The sequence below is a fragment of the Gossypium raimondii genome, chromosome 2, assembly GCF_025698545.1.
Source record: "Gossypium raimondii isolate GPD5lz chromosome 2, ASM2569854v1, whole genome shotgun sequence".
NCBI lineage: Eukaryota > Viridiplantae > Streptophyta > Magnoliopsida > Malvales > Malvaceae > Gossypium > Gossypium raimondii.
In genome coordinates, this window is record NC_068566.1 from 21,258,050 (window position 1) to 21,280,021 (window position 21,972).

At 36.1% G+C, this 21,972-nt stretch overlaps 1 long non-coding RNA gene and 1 pseudogene across 2 annotated transcripts; both read right to left on the minus strand.

Annotated features, from left to right (window-relative positions):
- Window positions 1–283: 283 nt before the first annotated feature.
- On the minus strand, window positions 284–1,611 carry LOC128033954 (polyubiquitin-like; annotated as a pseudogene).
- Window positions 1,612–10,914: 9,303 nt separating this feature from the next.
- On the minus strand, window positions 10,915–18,328 carry LOC128036015 (uncharacterized). Of its 2 annotated transcripts, XR_008192806.1 has the most exons (4): window positions 18,010–18,328; window positions 17,805–17,903; window positions 13,221–13,812; window positions 10,915–13,093 (listed from the first exon to the last, which is right to left on the minus strand). It is a non-coding gene; the product is annotated as an uncharacterized LOC128036015 (long non-coding RNA). The 2 variants fall into 2 exon arrangements; XR_008192805.1 differs by having other exon boundaries at window positions 10,915–13,812.
- Window positions 18,329–21,972: the final 3,644 nt, after the last annotated feature.

Sequence of the window (21,972 nt, forward strand, 5' to 3'; positions counted from 1 at the left end):
ATAAATATTATTTGATTAAGATAATTTTTTTAAATGTTATGTTTTTAGTGGCGTTTTTGCGAGAAGCGTCGCTAAAGGTTTGTTCTATAGCGGCGCTTGTGGGAAAAGCGCCACTAAAGGTCTTGAGCTATAGCGGCGTTTGTGAAAAAAGCACCGCTAAAGGTCTTGATCTATAGCGACGTTTGTGGAAAAAGCGTCGCTAAAGGTCTTGAGCTATAGCGGCGTTTGTGGTAAAGCGCCGCTAAAAGTCTTGATCTTTAGCGGCGTTTGTGTAAAAGCACCGCTAAAGGTCCTGATATATAGTGGCATTTGTGGGAAAAGCACCGCTAAAGGTCATGATCTATAGCGGCGTTTATTTCCAAAAATGCCGCAAACGTTTGCGGCGTTAACAACAATGAAATTTTTTGCAGCGCTTTCAAAAATGCCGCAAATACTTTTAGCATAAAAAACGCCGCTAAAACCTGTTTTGGTGTAGTGACAAGATGAAGAGTAAACTCCTTCTAAATGTGATAATCTGCAAGAGTTCTACCATCCTCCAGTTGCTTCCTAGTAAAAATTAACCTTTATTGGTCTTGGGGCATCCCTTCCTTATCCTGGATCTTTTCCTTCACGTTATCAATGGTATCTAAACTTTCAACTTCCAGAGTGATTGTCTTTCCTGTTAAGGTCTTTACAAAGATCTGCATCCCACCACGGTGGCGCAACACCAGGTGAAGGTCGACTCCTTTTGGATGTTATAGCCGGTCAATGTCCTCCCATCTTCAAGCTGCTTACCAGCAAAGATTAGCCTTTGCTGGTCCGAGTGAATAGCTTTCTTGTCTTGGATCTTCACCTTCACGTTGTCAGTGGTGTCTGAACTTTCAAACTCCAATGTGATTGTCTTTCCTGTCAGAGTCTTCACAAATTCCTACACTAAGAAGTCGAAGAACCAAATGAAGAGTTGACTCTTTTTGAATATTATAATCAGTAAGAGTCCTTCCATCCTCAAGTTGTTCTCCTGCAAAAATTAATCTTTGCTGGTTTGGGCAAGGGGAGATACCCTCTTTTTCCTGAATTTTGTCTTTCACAATATCAATAGTATTTGAACTCTCAACTTCCAATGTAATTGTTTTTCCAGTAAAGGTCTGGACAAATATTTGGATGCCACCTCGAAGACGAAGCACTAGTTAGAGGGTAGATTCCTACTGAATGTTGTTGTTAGTTAGGGTGCGACCATCTTCGAGTTGCTTTCCAGCAAAAATAATCCTTTGCTGATCTAGTGGGATCCCTTCTCTTGGATCTTGTCTTTCACATTGTCAATGGTGTCTGAAAGTCTCAACCTCGAGGGTAATGGTCTTTCCTGTGAGCAGGGATTTAAATAGCGGTCTATTACCAAAATAGCGGCCGTTATATAGCGATAGCGGCACCGTCTGAAACCGCTACTGCCGGAACCGCTATTATATTTTACAATAAGTTGTGTGAATTTTTTTTAAAATTCACTACCGCGATACCCACAATGATCGCAATAGCATCCGTTATGTTCGCAACCGCGATAAACGCAATGCGACCAAAAACGCGGCCGCGACTGCAATTTAAATCCCTGCCTGTGAGAGTTTTGACACAGATTTGCATGCTACCTATAAGATGAAGCACCAAGTGTAGGGTAGACTCCTTTTGGATGTTATAGTATGCAAGGGTACGACCATCTCCAAGTTTTTTCTCAGCAAAAATAAGCTTTTGTTGGTCTGGAGGGAATTCCTTCCTTCCCTTGGATCTTAGCCTTGACATTATTGTTATAGCATTTATGAGAAAAGAAAATATATGAGAATAGAATGGAGAGAAAATTTCTTGTATCACATCTCTCTAGAGTTAATGTATTTATATATGCAAGTCTATATAGCCTAAGTAAGGAAAGAAAAAATAAAAATAAATTAAAACCTTAAAATCAACAATAAGAATTTGTAACACTCCCTCTCAAGCTAGAGCATAGATATTGATCATGTCCACCTTGCTACATAGATAGTCATCCCGATTCCTTTTAAGTGCCTTAGTAAACAAATTAACAAGTTGTTCTCCTACATTCACATAACCTGTGGAAATTGACTTGTCCAAAATTTTCTCCCGAATAATGTGATAATCAACCTCGATGTGTTTGGTTCTTTCATGATAAACCGGATTTGAGGCGATATGAAGAGCTTTTTGATTATCGCTCAAAAGCTTTGGTGAAAAATTCTCCAACCCAATTTCAATTAACATATGTTGTATCTACATGATTTCACACATGGACTGTGTTGTAGCTCTATATTTCAATTCTACACTAGATCGAGATACAACATTTTACTTCTTACTCATCCATGATATTGAGTTTCCACCAACAAAAGCATAATACTCAATAGTAGATCTACTATCCATCTTAGGTTCGGTCCAGTTAGCATCCACAAAACACTCAATATGAGTAAGCCCATGATTGTTGTATAGTATTCCATGCCCAAGAGATCCTTTTAAGTAACATAAGTTTGCTCTAGCACTGACCAATGTTTGACTGTGGGTGTAGACATAAACTAGTTAAATTTACTCACAGTGAACCCAATATCCAAACAAGTTACAATGAGGTAGTTTAATTTCCCAACTACCCTTTTATATCTCTTAGGATCATCAAAAGGATCACCATTCTCTTTTCTAATATGCACATTAGGAACCGTTATAATACTACAAGGTTTAGCTGCCAATTTTCCATTTCCTGCAAGTAGATCAAGAACATACTTTTTTTAGACCAACAATTCCTTTTTTGCTTCTTGTTACTTCTACCCCCAAAAAGTACTTCAACTGACCCAACTCTTTTGTATAAAATCCAGTATGTAAGAAAGACATGAGAGAAGAGATACCTACATCATCATTTCTTGTAAAAAGGATATCATCAACATATACTAAAAGAATAATAACACGGACCTCAAATCATTTGTGAAACACTGAATAACTGCAACTGCTTTTCTGTAATCTAAACTATTGAACTATCTCACCAAACTTTCTGAACTAGGTATGAGGACTTTGCTTCAATCCATAAAGGGATTTCTTCAAATGACATACCTTTCCAGACTCTATTGGAAAAAACCAGATTGAAAAATGGTTTTCCTGTATAGCGAAAAATTAAAATTTTAAAATCGGCCCGATTTGTGATATTTATAATAATAAACCTTAGACTGAAATTGTACCTGTTTTTTTGGATAAGCAGATCCTTGATGTTTTCTAACTTTCAACCAAACGATCTTCTCCGCTATTCTCGTACCACGAACTACTTCGAGTGTGGGCTCGAACCAATTGAATTAAAACACAGAACTAGAAAAAGTTTTCTTTTCTTTTTGGGTGAAAATGAAATTTCTTTCTTCTTTAATAGAAACCAGTAGAATTGTTATTCTGGATAAATATATTTAATAGTTGAGAATAAATTCTCTCTATTTTTAGCAAAGTAACAATGTTCCAAACTTGTTTTGAATAGCTCTATTGGTGCCATCTATTTATAGAGAGAGAAAGTAGAACCCTTGTTGAATTGTAGAAGTTTGTTTCAAATAGAAAAAAATAACTTTCTAGTCCAACTAGGAGAGGGAGAGGGGCTAATAGGGTGTGCTTCCCTTCACAGTGGCGGAGCCAAGATGTTACTCTTGGAGGGGCAAGCTAAAATTAGACATGCTACGTAACAATCGATTTAAACATATAAACAATCTATTCAAATTAAGAAGAAGCAGTATTCCACTATAACAATTAATTTAAACATATAAACAATTGATTTCAAAGAAGTATTGCAAAATGATAGTCGATTTAAACATATAAACAATCGATTCAAAAGAAGTAGTATTCCAACATGGCAATTGATTTAAACATAAAAAAGAATTGATCCAAAAGAAGTAATATTTTTGAGAAATTTCAAAAATCTTAAACCTTGGGGGGCTACTTATATTTTTGGGAGGGCCATAATATATCTACAAAGGGCTAAATTGCAAAAATTTTAAACCTTGGAAGGGCTATGGCCCCCTAGGCCTTTACTAGGCTCCACTATTATCCCCTCATATGTGTTATGATAGGGACTTGAGCCGTTGTATTGGGCCCAATTATATGTGCTTTTTAGATTTTTAATTCAACCCAATACATTTTTTTTCTATTTTTCAAAATAAAAAATAATTTTTCAATTACATAATTTTCTCATCCCAATTTTACCCCTAATAAAATTAAGATGATTTTACCCCTACTAAAATTTTGAAAAAATATATTTAATATTTCACAATTCAACCTGTTCACTATGATCGAATAGTTTATTTTCTTTTTTGGGCTTTAAAATAGCTAAAAAACATAAACTTATTCTCCGATCATTTTTAACTAATTCATCTACATTTGCGAATGAATCATTTCTCATTTTCATTCCCATTTCCATTTTGAGAAAACCACGTTCATTTTCAAATGATTCAATTTCTCCATTTTAGAAAAAACCATAACCATTTTTGAATGTTTTCCATCTATATATTTTTATTCATTCTATTCATTTTAATTCAAACACGCAATTCATTTCTAGTTTCAACGAGTTAGCGGAGGGATTGATTGAGCATATGTAATTAGGGCTCAAATGATTTATAATTAAGTTTCAGATTTTTTCCTATTAATTATAAATTCATTTAGTCACGAAGTCATTCCACTATAGTATTGTGACTGAGCTTTCCCTAACGACATACCATTACGGAAGCAACTACTTAGTGCTCGTCCAATGACCTTGTCATAAGTATGTTACCCTCATAGTATATCCTTGATCTCTTTCGGATAACATATGTTCTCCCAATATGGTTCTATTTCATCTCATGGTAACCATTACATCTTCCTTCATGAAAAGTCAATTACTATTAAATAGTAATCAAGTTGTTAATCACAAAGACAAACGACCCTTGGCCACTTTACTTTTCATCAACCATGTAATGCCAATGAGAGGATATCATTTACCCATATCTCGGGCTATGAATTCCACTACTATGAATGACACTATGTACTGCAGAAGTCGTACACCCAACGCACCAACTTTTGTGAAACAACCCATTTTCAATGGTGTCGGAGACGGAGGTTTTGGGATCACAAATCTGATGAGTAAGTTTGTAATAATTATTATTTAATTAATGTAAGTCAATTATAATTTTTTAGAAATTTTGATGTGATAATTTTTATCTAATTGAATAAATAAGTTAGATATAAGTGATTGTCCCAAAAGTCAAGTGGTTTTGGAAAATGAGATAACAAGACCTCATTTCTAAAAATTGAGCCATTGAATATTACTACTAAACATTTATAGAGTTACTACTTTGGTATGTGAAGGTTTGGTTTTGAAATTTTAACGTTTGATTAGTTAGTTAATTAAAAGGACTAAATTGTAATATATGTAAAACTTACTTATTATTAAATTATATGATTAAATGAATTATTTAGTAAATATGGGAGGTTTTATAATGTAATTATACCATGTTAAAGGTTAATGGATGGTAAGGGGCTAGTGTTTAAGTTTAATTGAATGTTTTATTAAAGGACAAAATAGTAATTTAATAATGAACTTAAAGTAAATTCAATAAAATAAATATCATTTTCCTAATTTTTTTCTTCACTGAATATTGAAAGAATAAACACCATATTTTTATCTTTATATTTGACCATCAAGAATTCTTTGCATGTAAGTGAATTTTTCACCCATTTTAGTAATTTTATGTTTTTGAGATCATTGTAACTAAGTCCAGCTAACCCCGTACCTTCATTTTTGAAACCGTTAAAGATATTGGATTTCACCATTTTTGAATCTTAGTTATTCTTGATGTTAAATGGTGAATTTGTAGTCTTAGTTGTTGATTAATATTACTTTGTAAAGTAATTTTGTTAGTTTTAGTTAAAGGATTAACTTGTTAACGTATTAAAATTTACATGGAATTTTTGTGAATTGTGAATAATTATGAACTGTTTTATTATAGGAAGAAATTCAGCTAGTGGGGGAAATTGTGAAATTTTTATAAATTTAGAATTTCGGGTTTTGGGACTAATTAGTGAGAAATGTAAAAGTTTAGGGAGAATGCGTAAATAATGAAAACTTAAGAGTGTCATGCATTGAATTGAGTTTGTGATGTATTTTAATTTAATAAATTTAATTTAATTACTATATAGATCAAGAATCGAGTCAAAAAGACAATAACCATGGAAAGGGGAAAATTACGGAGTAGTCCCCGTGAATTAACCGAAAGCGAACTGTAGATAAGTTCATTGTAAATATAATTTTTATATGTTTATATAATTTGTGATATTATGGTTTGGTTAAACTGTATCTGGATTGAATTATGATATTAAATTGAAATTATAAAATGTTTACAATTAAGTACATATGAGAATTGATTATTCTATAGTTGGTGAATAATATGGTTAGTTGACATTGAAATGAATGTAATTGATTTATAGCATGTGTATGGATATTGTAGAAGTACCTCTAATTTATAATGTTAAGGATTCTGTTAAATGCCCGTTTGAACGTAGTATTCAATTAGGATACGATTGACATTTCAATAAGGTTAGTATTCGCACTTCTACGAGATTGCACTTCGGTGCCTCTGATTGCACATTTGTGCCTCTATCTGTACTTCGGTGCCTTTATTACATATCTATAATACCTTTGGTATTCTGTAGTTACCTGAGTATCTAAGTCAAATTACTATAATTCATTAGGCTATGTGTTAATTGATTTACAACGTATCTACTTGCTTAATTCTATTGCATATCTATGGTGTTGTTAAGTGAAAAATGTTACTATGAATTTCTTGTTTATATATATAGATGGTTACATTGAGGGAATTTTTTTGATGGTATTGGTTAAGTCTTTTGAGAAGTTATTATGTTATTTATATATTTATATTAATAAATACTAATATGGTGTGAACTTGCATTTGATTATCATGAGTTATAAATTATCTACTCGTTTATTTGTCTTGGTTAAGGTAAGTTAAATGAAGTTTAGACTATGGACTTATTAGGCTTGTTAAGTTTATTTGTTTCATTTGTGTTTCTTTTGTAGTTGGCATTTTGCAGATTGACCGGACGGATTGATTTGGAGCTCAAACTATCTAGCCTTGTTGGTAGTTCTTGTTTATCATTGATGTGACATATATATAGGTGTTAAGTTGTTGATATGTAATGTGATAAGTTAACTTGTTATAACTAGTTAATGTGGTTGAATTTGAGTGTGTACTTGTGTTGATTTTGGTCAAGTTGCTCTTTAGTGGCTTATATATATGTTAAATGATGATGTTTTCGAAATGGTAGTTTTTTTGTGAATGACCATATGTTTGGTAAATTTTTGCCTAACAGTTTTAGGCATGAATGGTTAACTAATGATAAAGCTTATGTCTTAATCGTAACTTTGTTCTTGAATTGAATTGGTGTGTGAATTGAGGTGTCTTTTGATGGAATATTGATTAGACATAGGACCGATGAATATTTGGCATGTATTTGGTGTTTTGAATGTGATTTTAACCATGTGAAATAGGCTAGTTATGGTATGTCTTATTGTGCAAGAAATAGTGCTTGAATTGGCTTAATTAAGGGGTTAAAAATGGAGCACACGGCTTGGGACACAAGCTGTCACATGGTCGTGTGCCACACACAGTCACTCCACACGGTTGTGTGTCATTATAATTTTAGGTTTAGGTTTATGACATGTTGCGTGACCCAACACCGAATGCACACACAGTTTGGCACACAACTTATGACACAATCGTGTGGCCCTATTTCAAATATACATATAGATAAACACAAGGCTTGGGACACGGTCGTGTGTCTAGACTTCGAATGTTCACATGGTTTGGTCTATGTCACACGGCCTGGCCACATGGCCGTGCAACCCTTGTATCTCAAATTTTCATGTTTTTCTAGAATTTTTTGATTTGTTTCAATTTGATCTTAAATTGTTTCGAAACTATTTTTAGGGCCCTGTATGCTCGATTTATGGCCCAAAAGTGTATTTTTTTGCCATGATTAGATTTAATTTTTATATGTTAGCATTTAATTTGTATAATTGTTTATGTTGTGAAGTTAAATGTTATATTTTACTCGGTAATACTCTATAACCTTAATCTAGCAACAAAGATAAGATAGGGGTGTGAATTTAGTGGTATCAGAACTATGATTTAGTCAATTCTAGGACTAACATAGCGTGTAATGAGTCTAGAATATGCATTCCACATACATGGCTGCGATAGTGTTATTCTTTTGATTTGTTCTAACGCTGTATTTTCTTATAGGTAAAAGATGTCGGCCGAATCAAACCGGGCCGTACTTAATGAACCAAAAAGTAATGTTCAAGCTTCCGACTCAGAAGCCAGCCAAAGTGCATCAACTCCTCAATCTTTTGGTGACGAAATGAAAAGTGTATCTTATGGCATGATGAACCAATGGTTCAATGATTTTAAGCGAGGAGACCCTGTGACTCCACAACCTCCACCACCTACTGCGCCTCCTCCAGCACCTTCATGTCCTTAAAACCCTATGCCTACTGTAGTTTTTACCTTTCAGTTGATAAAATTCAGAAGTGTGGAGTTGAAGAATTCAGGGGTAAGGTTGATGATGATCCTTCAAAAGCTGAATACTAGTTAGAGGAATATGAAGAGGGTTTTCACAGAATTGATGTGTACACCTGAAGACTATTTAAGATGTGGAGTTTCGTTGTTAAAAGACAAAACACACTCACAGTGGGATGCTTTAACCATAATGACTTCTAATGACCGTATTAACTGAGACTTCTTTCAAACAGAATTCAAGAAGAAATACGTTAGCCGGTTATATCTTGAGAAGAGAAAGAAAGAGTTTCTCGAATTGAAATAGGGGAATCAATCAGTAGTCGAGTATGAACAATAGTTTGTATAGTTAAGCAAGTATGCCCGAAATATTGTATCAACTAAAGATGAGATGTGCATTAGATTTGAATACGGGTCTAATGATGAAATCTGAATGTCGCTGTACATTTAAATCACGTGAATTCGTGGAGCTCTCGGAACTTGCTTAAGAAAATGGAAGAAATCTACAAAAGTAAAACAAAATTAGGTATGAGATCTTGAGATTTCAATAAAAGAGGACCATCCAAATCAGCTCAAACCTTTCCGTCGAAGAATTTTCAAAATGATGCTAGCCGGTCTACCACTCCTTCAACGTTTACCGGTAGAGATAGACCTAGATAGAGTAATTTGAGGTTTGTAAATTCATCGAACGCTAGTATAGGTAGTGAGAGAAATGTAGAGAAGACATTTTGTGAATAATGTAGTAAAATTTATTTTGGTGAATGTCGAGCTAAGCTGAGAAGTTGTCTCTATGTGGATCTCCTAATCATTTACTCAGAGATTGTCCAAAATGGCATAATAACTCAGAAAATCAGACTGCAAAGTCTAAAGCTACTCTACAGAGAGATAGACAGCCTAGAAACAGAAGAAATGTTGTAGCTGGTCGAGAAAAAACTAGTGATACAACTGAACTATCTGAAGCTAGAGCACCTGCTAGAGAATATGCAATTAGAGCTCAAGAAGAAGCTTCTGCTCTAGATGTTATTGCTTGTACTTTCTCTATTTTTTATATCGATATATATATGCATTGATTGACCCGGGGTCAACACACTCATATATATGTACTGCATTAGTAAACAAAAAGAATATAGTGGTTGTGTCAACTGATTATACAGTTAAGGTAACAAATCCACTTAGTCAATGTGTTTTAGTTAACCAGATTTGTAAGTTATGTCCATTAAAAGTTCGGGGTTATGACTTTCTTGCTAATTTGAAGCTATTATCATTTGATGATTTTAATCTTATTTTGGGAATGGATTTGTTGTTTGAGCATGAGGAAATAGTGATTTGTACAAGGAAGCAGGTAGGTTTGAAACATCCGAGTGGTGAATGCATTTGTGTAAAGGCTGATGGGACAGATAGTACAACAAATGTAATTTTGGCTTTGTCAGCTGAAAAGTTGATTAGAAAAGGGTGTGAAGCTTATCTAGCATATATCTTCGATTCGAGAGTGACAAAATAAAAAATCGATCAGGTATTGATAGTCAAAGAGTATGCTGATGTTTTCCCCGAAGAATTACCAAGGCTACAATCAAATAGAGAAGTTGAATTTGCAATAGAATTTGTGCCGGAAACAGCTCCAATTTCAATAGCTCTGTATAGAATGGCTCCAACTGAGTAGAAGGATTTGAAAGCACAGTTGCATGAATTGTTAGATTGTGGTTTCATTCGACCGAGTGTTTCACCTTGGGGTGCACCAGTTCTATTTATGAAAAAATATGGGTTAATGAGATTATGCATAGATTATCGGTAGCTAAATTGAGTTACCATTAAGAATAAATATCTATGACCTCGTATTGACGATTTGTTTGATTAGTTAAAGGGAGATTCAATTTTTTTAAAAAATTGATTTGCAATCTAGATATTTTCAGTCGCGAGTTAAAGATTTGGATGTACAAAAGGCTACATTCAGAACTCGATACAGAAATTATGAGTTGATACGAGCTCGTATTCATTTTTTGATTTGAGTCACAAGGGTTCCCGATTGAAATTAAGAAGTATCAAAAGTACCGGACTAGGTATAGGTTGAATAAAAAAATGGTAGGTTTTGCAAAAGGGTGTTTTGGGTGGATGAAATGGATAAGATAAGTTTCGGTTTAAGGTTGAAGAATGAACCAATATTAAAGGACAATATTGACCCAATTCTCATATCAACACTTAAGATGGTTATAGAAAAGATAAGAAGACCGTGACCCACTATCTATCAAGATAGAAACCAATCGATATAGGGTGAACACCACACTTTGAAGAAGTGATAAGTTCAAAAAGAAATAGATTGACGCCACAAGGTTTACTTGATAAGTCAATTTGAGTCAAGAAAGAACAAAGAGAGTTGAACACTCACTATATTATAAAAATTCATCAAAGGTCTTACCAAAGAATTTCAAGCCTAGAATTTATAGGCTACACAAAATACCAGCCGAATAGGCATAGAATACAATCGGCTTTTGATCATATTGCAATTCATTGGACCTTGAAGATTAGCTAAATGTGCATGGAGTTGAATGGTTGAAAAGGAGTGAACTTGAATGATGATGAATTGAAAAACTGAATGTGCATGTAACTCATTATTGCTATTAGTGTCGCATGAAGAGTCTTCTAATGTGAACAGCAAAAATTGAATCGTCCCTTGAGTGTGAGCTTGGCAACCAAATGATCGGTCAAGTGTGGACACACTTGATGCCATAGCTTTTCACGAATAGATGCTTGGAAGAATGTATTCAGCACCTTCCATATCCATGTACGTCCTAATGCATGAAACTTCATAAATACGATCCATTGAATCTTCAATTATACATGTATGAGCAACAGCCAATGTCAACAACCTGGTACATATTAAAAACACGGTTAAATGTAACAATAAAACAAAGTTTAAACACACTTTAAGTTGTATGAATTTAGACAAACATTTATGATGTCGGAATTAAGATTGAATTAAAACATATATTAATGTTGTTCAAACTAAGACATAATAAAAGACACATATTAATGATGTTCAAACTAAGACTTAATTAAAGACAAATATTAATGATGTTCAAACTAAATAACTAAAATAAATAAAATAGATTAAAATCCTTATTCCAGCAGCCGAATTAAACAAGCTGAAATTAAAGCTTTGCTTGAAACACATTGCATGAGACGCATAGAGTGCATGCCCAAGCTTGATCAATTAGTCTCGTAGCAGTTTCTGGCCAAACTCGATCAATGACACCTGTGACAGCTTCCTTGAACTTCTTAGTTCATGTACGAGTAATTGGCCTTATTGGCAGCTCAATTAGATCACAAGCTGTTTTGGTTGAGTCATTGTCCATGATCGCATCAACCTCTCCCCCTTCGAAGAGATTTGTCCCCAAATCATCCCCTATATCATAAGGAGAAAGATCAGAAATATTAAAGCTTGCGCTAACATTATACTCACCTGGGAAGTCTAGTTTGTATGAATTGTCATTAATTCTCTCCAACACTTGAAAAGGGCCATCGCCTTGAGGTAGCAACTTAGACCTTTTTTGAGCGGGGAATCTCTCCTTTCGCATGTGAATCCAAACCCAATCTCTGGGTTCAAAGACTACTCATTTGCATCCCTTGTTGGCTTTGTGTGCATACTGCTTAGTTCTCTTCTCTATATTTTCCCTTTTTTTTTGATGTAAATGTTTCACAAACTCATCCTTCTATTTGTCATCTACATGCACCAGTTGATTAGTAGGTAAGGGAATTAAATCTAAACGAGTTAAAGGATTAAACCCGTAGAGAACTTCAAATGGAAAATGCTTAGTGGCCGAATAGACTGATCGATTGTAGGCAAATTTAATATGTGGCAAGCATTCTTCCCATGTTTCCTAATGATTGCTCTCAATAAGGTAGATAAGACTCGATTAACCACTTCGGTTTGGCCATCCGTTTGTGGGTGGCACGTTGTAGAAAATAGCAACTTGGTGCCAAGCTTGCCCCACAAAGTCCTCCAAAAATGGCTAAGGAATTTGGCATCTTGATCCGAAACAATGGTCCTTGGGACTCCATGTAATCATACTTCCCTGAAAAACAAATTTGCTACATTCAAAGCATCATCAATTTTATGGCAAGCAATAAAGTGAGCTATTTTAGAAAAACGGTCAATAACTACAAAAATTGAATCCTTTCCACTCTTAGTTCTAGAAAGTCCTAAAACAAAGTCCATAAAAATATCAACCCAAGGTTCTTCAGGAATGGGTAGAGGAGTGTACAATTCATGGGGTTTTATACTGACTTTACCCTCTTACAAGCAATGTATCGGTCACACACCCTCTCCACACCGCGTCTCATTTTGGGACAAAAGAAGTGTTCGTGGAGCATGGCCAAAGTCTTGGTCACTCCAAAGTGCCCCATAAGACCTCCATTATGCGCCTTATTCACAAGTACTTCCCGAATGGATCCTTGAGGGATACACAACTTACCTTTTCTAAAGAGGTATCCGTCTTGCTTATAGAACTTCTTGAAAGCCCCTTTTTCACAAGCCTTATAAGCTTTACCAAAATCAACATCAGTTTCATAAAACTCTTTTAGATACGTAAAAAAAAAAGTAATTTAGAATCTAAGTTATTAAGAAGTGTGACCTTCTTGACAAAGCATCAACTACAACATTCTCTTTACCTTTCTTAAACTTAATCATGTAGGGAAATGATTCAAGAAACTCCACCCACATGGCATGTCTCTTGTTCAGTTTGTTTTGCCCCTTGAGATGTTTCAATGCCTCATGATCAGTGACACAAACTCCTTGGGCCAAAGGTAGTGTTTCCAAGTTTCCAATGCTCAGATCAACGCGTACATCTCTTTATCATGCGTTGGTTAGTTAAGGGTGGCACCATTCAATTTCTCACTAAAATAGGTTATGGGACGCCCATTTTGTGTGAAAACGACTCCAATCCCTATTCCTGAAGCATCACACTCAATCTCGAAAGTTTTTGTAAAATTAGGCAAAGATAATAAAGGTGCATTTGTCAAACAGTCTTTAATCATTGTAAAAGATTTCTCTTGTTCCTCACCCCATTGAAATTTAGAACTTTTCTTGATAATTCCCGTTAATGGAGCAGCTAAAGTACTAAAGTTAGGAACAAACCTTCGATAGAAACTCACAAGACCATGAAACTTCTTACTTGGCTAATGCTAGTGGGTCGTGGCCATTCCCGAATTGTTTTTACCTTTTCTTGGTTGACTTCGAGACCTTCCGAACTAACCATGAAACCTAGAAAAACAAGTTTGTTAGTACAAAATGAACATTCTTTAATATTAGCAAACAAAGTTCCCTTTCGTAATACTTCTAACACAGATCTTAAATGATGAATATGATCTTCCAAAAACTTACTATAAATCAATATATCATCAAAATAAACCACACAAAATTTACCAATGAAGGATCAAAGGACATGATTCATCAATCGCATAAATGTACTTGGTACGTTAGTTAGGCCGAAAGGCATAACCAACCACTCATACAAACCGTTCTTAATTTTAAATGCAGTTTTCCATTCATCTCATTCTCTCATTCGAATCTGATGATAGCCACTCTTTAAGTCTATCTTGGAAAAAAGTTGAGCTCCACTTAGCTTGTCTAACATATCATCTAAGCACGAGATCGTATGTCAATACTTGATATTGATCTTGTTGATTGCTCGACGATCGACACACATGCCCCAAGAGGTATCCTTTTTAGGTACCAAAAGCACGGGCACAGCACATAGGCTTAGGCTCTCTCGAACGTACCCCTTTTCCATTAACTCAATCACTTGCCTTTGTAACTCCTTGGTTTCCTCGGGGTTACTTTGATAGGCTAGGCAATTAGAGATAGTAGCTCCAGGTATAAAATTAATTTGGTGTTCGATACCCCTAATGGGTGGTAAACCACTTGGGATGTCCTCGGGAAACACGCCCTCGAATTCCTACAACAAATATACAATAGAAGAAGGGAGCTCACGAGCAATAAGGAGGTTGCAATAGGAGTTAAAGCTTCATAATCCCCATGTTGTCTTCTTTATGGAGTTAAAATTGGATTCAAAAATAATAGAAAATATGCATAGAATGGGTGGCTTTCTAAATGGTATTGATGATGTAGTAAAAGGTACAATGGGGGTTTGAGTTTGGAATGGAAGTCTGATATTGATTTTTCTCTGAAACGTTATTCTAGCAATTATGTGGATGTAGTTTTGAAGGAATTTGATGTACATTGAAGATTGGCTAGCTTTTATAGTTCGCCTGATCTGAGAAATCGTGATGATTCACTATCTAGAGCATGATCAAAGTTTGTCGTGGTTGATTTATGGAGATTTCAATGAGATCTTTTTATTTTTTTGAGAAGAAAAGGGGGGCTAGAAGAGATGACAAAAGGATGGAAAATTTTCAAAAGGTACTTTAGGATTTTCATTTGGAGGATCTAGGCTTTGAAGGGTCATGGTTTACTTGGGAGAGGGAAAATTTTACGTATAATAATATTAAGGAAAGGTTTGATAGAGTAATAGCAAACTCCTTATGGTGGGAGTAATTTCTAAATTTTTTTGTGCGACATTTTCTCATTCCTTTTCTGATCATTATCCACTGTTGATACAAACGAATAAGGATGAGAGTCGATCTTGATTTTTTGGATTCTATTTTGAGGCTTCATGGACGCTTGAAAAGTCCTGCAAGGCTGAGGTTATCAAACTTTGGGAATTTAGTAGTGGGACGGTGCCTGAACGCCTCGAGAGGGTGAGCTTTGGTTTGAAGAGGTGGGCGACAAGGATTAGCAGTGAGAAGGGAGAAAGGAAGATGTATTTGACGAAGAGATTAGAGGAGCTTACTGTAGGGGATCGAGATGATGACAACATTTTGGATTTGTTGAAAAGTAAAATTGATCTGAATTAGAGTTAGAAAAGCAGAAGATGTATTGAGAGCAAAGAGTGCGTGTTATCTATCTTTAAAAAGGAACCAAAATACGAGTTTTTTCCACCGTTGTGCAACTAAAAACGTATGAATAAAGTGAAAAGATTGGATAAGGGTGATGGGCAGTTTACGAGTGATGAAAGGAAGGTAAAATACATTACGAGGAATTATTTTATAGAACTATTTACGTCACAGGATTTGAATAATGTTGACCTTATATTGGAAGGGGTGAATATGTGTATAACGGAGGAGATGAATCAATGTCTCATGGCCCATTATGAAAGGGATGAGATTTTAAATTTTGGAGGATTTCAAGAGGAAAAGATATGGGAAAAAGGGTCAATTCGCGCTAAAGTTAGATATGAGCAAAGCGTATATGGAGGTTCTTGAAATAGATGCTTTTGGCGTTGAGTTTTGCAAAAGGTTGGGTGGATTTTATTTATAACTGTGTAAGTACTATTTCTTATCCCTTAAATATAAATGGAGAGGTGGGTGATAAGTTTTTCCCAGAAAGGGGGCTTCGTTAAAGAGATCCGCTAAGCCCATATTTGTTCCTGATTTGCAGTGAAGGCCTTTCTTCCTTGATGTGTATGACTAGTCGGGATAGTTTGGTAAAGGGTGCCAGAATTTGTAGTGTGGCCCTAATGGTTTCTCATCTTTTATTTGTTGATGATTGTATACTCTTCAAGGGGCTACAGTAGAGGAGGTTATGAACTTGAAGGGGATCCTCAAGAAGCATGAGGAGGCTTCGGGCTAATGTATGACTTATGACAAAGTTACCATCTATTTTAGCTCAAATGTTGGAGAAGAAATGTAATAGGGGATTTCAAGAAGTTTCTACTAATCTTGACAGATATTTGGGCTTACCAAATATGGTTGGACGAAGTAAAAAGAGAGCATTGCAAGGGTTAAAAGATCAGATGAGAAGTCGCAAATATAGTTAGCGTGTGAGACCATTGTCCTAAGGGGAAAGAAGTGTTTATAAAAAGCGTTCTCCAAGCTATCCCCACTTTTGAGATGTCATATTTATTACTTCTAACCTCATTATGTAAGGAGTTAGAGCAGGTTATCTCTTGGTTTTGGTTGCAAAAATTTGGGGGAAAACGAGGAATTCATTGGTGTGAATGGTCAAAAATGTGCACTTCTAAGGATTATGGAGGTATGGGCTTTTGCAATCTTAGTCATTCTAATATTGCCTTACTTGCTAAGTAAGGATGACATTTAATTAATGATTAGAGTTTGTTATTAGCTAGACCGTTGAAGGCAAAGTATTTTTCGAATACAGATTTCTTAATAGCTAGTTGAGGAGCTTACCCTTCGTATACCTGGAAAAGCATCTGGTCTGCAAAGGGTTTGCTTCTAAAAGGATTGGGTTGGCAGGTTGGTACGGGGGCTAGTATTAACATCTGGGATGATATTTGGTCTTTGGTTTGCAAACAAAAAAAATTCAGGTTCCTAAATCTAATAGGCCTTACAGGACAGTCTTTGAATTGATATTACAACAAGATAGAAAATGGAACGTAGAGCTAATTACCAGTTGTTTCGACTTGGAGGTAGCGAGGAGAATTCTATGTATTCTAGCCCTATAGGTGCAGGAAGATACGATTTGGCGCATGGAATCCTCGGGTGAGTAAACTGTTCGAAATGGGTACAGGGTTTTACAAGATAGTGTCGAATCAGATGCCAATGAGGAGGCGAGTTGTTACAACAATTTTTATAAAAAGATGTGGATTTTAAAATTGCCAGAAAAAGTTAAAATTACAGTCTGGCGAATATTCAGTAATCTAATTCCTAATATGCATAATCTATACAATAGAAGATTGGTTGGTGGAGAGACATGTCCAAAATGCATGAGAGGTGTTGAAAGCCTGGAGCATGGATTCAGCGATTGTTCTTTTGCTGTTGAGCTTTGGAACCTATTGGAGATTAGATGGGAAGGTGAGAGGGGTAACTTATGCTTTCAGGATTGGCCACAAGAACTGTTTAACGACTCAACGAAGAATACCTGTAGACAGGTTGTGTGTGCAATCTAGTTTCTCTGGTCAGCAAAAAACAAGTGGGTCCATGATAAAGTGTTCCTCTCAGCAAAACAAATGGTGAGTCAGATCTCATCATATTTACAGGAGCTAAATGAATTGGAGGAAAGATTACATGTTTTGAAGGTGGGATGTGATAGGTGGAGGCCGCTAGAGGCTCTTTTCTTGAAAATAAATTTTGATGTGGCTTTTAAGGTTCACATCGCAAAATCATTCTCGAGGTTAGTTATTAGAGACGACAAATCTGGAATAATATGTACAAGGGTCATTTTCAATGAGTATGTACCGTTTGTTTTCGCGGCTGAAGCCCTTGCATGCCTTTAGGCTCTCAAGTTGGGGGTAGAGATGGGTATAGGAGAGGTGGTAGTTGAAGGTGACTCTTTAACTGTGATAAAGAAAGCTAAATCAGGTTCTATGGATAGATTGGAAATTAGGGCCTATATTCAAGACATAAAATATGAAAAGAGAAAGTTTAGTAAGGTATGGTTTACCTTCATTCCCCGACCAGCTAATGCATCTGCTCATGCTCTCTCTCAAGAAGGATGGGTAAGGGGTGAAAGTCTGAATCTTAGACGGAGAGACTTGGTGGCGATGGTGAATCTGGAGGCTCAAGATAATCTTGTGAGAGATGTTAAAGAAGAGGACGAAGTTGCTGGGTCATAGTTCTAGAATGGCTTCACTAAGTTTGTGCGCAGGAAATGGAAAGGTGCAGTGGAAATGAATGGATTCAGTTTTGGAAGCGTGGGATGAAAGGAAAATTGTTGTTTCCAATAGGATAATGATGGTGCGCTTCTGTCTATTGCAATTCCCCGAGGGTCTTTTACGTGATTTTAATTAATGGATGTGGACTCCTTTTTTGTGCTGGGGACCTAATTAATGTATTTATTTTCAATAATTACCCCTGGAATTGATTAAAAAAAGTTTTCAAATATAAATTTATAATCTTTAATAATAAAATATTTATAACAAAAATCACATATTTAATAATTTATTAATTATTTTCTATACAATTTAAATTAGGAGAGCGAGAAAATTGAATCTTCATCATTTAAATATGGGGTTAACTATTACTCTTTTATTGTAGTTAGCATAGTTTATTTATTATTTGATTGAAATTTTGATTAAACTAATATCACTGACTGAATCGTAAACAAAAATAACATGATTTGACCTTCAATCAATTTTTATATTTATTTTATATAAGTTAATTGATGCAGGTACAATACTAAAAAAAGTCAATTTTTTTTAAAATTTACCGAAATAGACCCGGTATTTTATTATTTACCGAAAATGGGTCATTTTCCCCTAAATCGCGTCCACGTAAGCGCGAAGTCAGGGGATATGTCAACAATCGCGTCCACATCAGCGCGTTATGCTGACCTGGCAACAAAGCGCGTCCTTGAAAGCGCGATTTGCTGCCACATCACGCGCCCTTGGGGACGCGATTTCGTCGTGTTTCCCACATTAGGATTTTTAGGGTTTTTCAGATTTTTAGGGTTTTGGAGAGAAATTAATTAATTAATTAAAATTAAATTACGTTTTGTAATTAAAATTTATTAAATTTTAGGGTTTAGGGTTTCGTAATTAAATTAATTAAAATTTATTCAAAATTGGATTTCATTTCGTGTTTATGGGTTTTTAAGATAAAATCAAAGCAGGATGATTTATCAGAAGGATTTTTGCAGTCGCGCCCACGTGTATGCGCTTTTGCTACAGTAGGTACTGGAAAAATAATTTCGAGTTGACGTTTCTGAGCAAATAGTATAAAAACGCTTCAAGCAGGATGCTATATACAAATAATTTGTGAAATCGCACCCTCCTGGACGCCCTTTTGCTACAATTGGTCCTGGAAGAAATAATTTCGAATTGACATTTCTGAGCAAATAGTATAAAATCGCTTCTACCAGGATGCTTTATGAGAAGAATTTGTGAAATCGGGCTCACGTGGACGCACTTTTGCTACAGTAGGTCCTGAAAAAATTATTTCGAGTTGACGTTTCTGAGCAAATAGTATAAAAAACGCTTCAAGCAGGATGCTATTTGAGAAGAATTTTTGAAATCGTGCCCTTGTGGACGTGCTTTTGCTACAGTTGGTCCTGGAATAAATAATTTCGAGTTGATGTTTCTGAGCAAATAGTATAAAATCGCTTCTAGCAGGATGCTTTATGAGAAGAATTTGTGAAATCACGCCCACGTGGACGCGCTTTTGCTACAGTAGCATGTTTGGACTGAGGCTATAAATGAGGCAAAAAATGTTCTCAAAATGCATAAGTCACAGCAGAAACAATTTAGAGAGGCTAAGAAGGTTAGAGTTTCAAATATGAGTGAACGTATTAGTGCTGTTATTTACTACGATGGTAAGGTTGGCCACACCGAGAATGGTGTTGTTTTTTTGTCGGAGAATACGGTGCGACTAGTTTTTAACTAGAACATAGATTTGACAAAACTTCGTAAAAGAATTAGGTGTAAACTTTTCAGAACGACGCCAATAAAAGTTCTGTCTATCACGTATCGATTTTGTTCTTCTGTTGATCCGGTGACATATGACTCGTTCGACATAAAAGATGCTCGTAACTTGGAGGCAATGGTGCAGACTCATCTTGCTAGTGGAGCACCTTATATTGAGTTATATGTACAATTTACATCGCCAAAAAATGTACTTGCGACCGGTGTTCAAGATGTATACACGACCCCTGGCCGACACTCGGTTAGAGGGTTACAAAATACGGAATAGCCCATGTTTGGTAGTGGTGTCGAATGCACATCCCCTGCAAGACACTCTGACGGTGGATAGGCCATGTACGTCGGTGGCTCAATGTTTGATGCTGGAAATACGTACTGGGGAACAGCATCAAGTACTAGTAGGTGGCAATTTACATCCAATTGGGGACGTTATGAAATGCCCAGAAAAAGGGATGATGTACTCCCTACGACGTCAATCGGTGAGGGGACCTCGTACACTGCAGATGATTGTGGGTTAGAAGATGACTTCGATGTGGATCTACCTCGAGAGCCCGGACCCGATGGTGCAGAAGTTGGCTTATTTTCTGAACCGGAGCCTATTCCAACAGAACCTAAAGATGCTGAAAGGAGTACAGATGAAGAAGAAAATCCATGATTCAGAGCATACTCACCTCCAGCCCATATGCATAATGTCGATCTGTCTGCAGATGATGCGTTAGAGTTTCCAGATCTACTATACCGGTTGCATGATCGTACAAGTTCGGGGGTAGATTTGAGTGAATTTGAAGTTGGTAATCAGTTTACCAACAAGGATAGTTTTATTGGTGCTTTGAAACAACATAGCATCAAAAACGTCGTTAAATCTAAATCTGATAAGTTTAAGGCGAAGTGTGCGGTGCAAGACGGCACATGTTCATAGAAAATCTACGCCTCGTTAAGGAAAAGGACAGGGTTGTGGGAGATTAAAAAGTACAAAGGTTCATATACATGTGCTGCAGGTACAGTATTGACAATTTCTGAATAATACTTTTATTATGTAATGTTGCATTATTTAATGTACTCCGTTTATAGGTGTTTCACAAGATCATACCAAGATGGATTCAGCTACGTTAGCTAGCTTGATACTGCCTACGGTAAAAGTAGATCCCAGGACTTGAATGCCGGTGTTAATTGCCAATATTCATAGCCAAATGGGGTACACGCCCTCTTACCGTAAGGCTTGGATAGCTAAGCAAAAGGCGTTGGAGAAGATGCATAATGGGTGGGACGCCTCATATAATGAAATATGGCAGTGGTGTCAGGTGCTAGAGAGATACGTCCTAGGTGCCATCACAGGCCTTGAAACGGAACATGCGTACTACAACGGCCGATTGCTACGTGGATGCCAAGTGTTCAAACGCCTGTTTAGGACCTTTAAGCAATGCCGAGATGCATTTCCATACTGCAAGCCATTGGTACAAATTGACGGTACATTTATGTTCGGTAGGTATACTGATCGGCTATTGCTTGCAGTGGCACGGGATAGTGGTGGGAGAATTCTTCCAATTGCATTTGCAATAACACCGGGGGAGTCGTCTGATGACTGGGATTTCTTTCTCTCTAGGTTAAGGAGGCATGTGTGCCCCCAACCTAATATCTGTGTTATTTCAGATCGGGGCGCCGGTATACTAGCTACATTTGATCAACAAGGAAGCTTATGGCAGCGCACACACCATAGATATTGCCTAAGACACATTGCTTCAAACTGCTACAAGCAATATCCATCTAAGAGCGAACGACGACAAGTGACCAACATGGGTATTTAGTCTATACCTGTGTTATATTCGCTATAAACTTATATTGGCAGGGTATGAAATAAATAAAGACCATTTTCACGAGATGTTGGCAATTTTACGTTCAATTAATGGAGAAGGGGCGGACTACCTTTGTAACATACGTTTCAAACAGTGGGCACAAGCATACGACGGTGACCTGCGATATGGCCATATGAC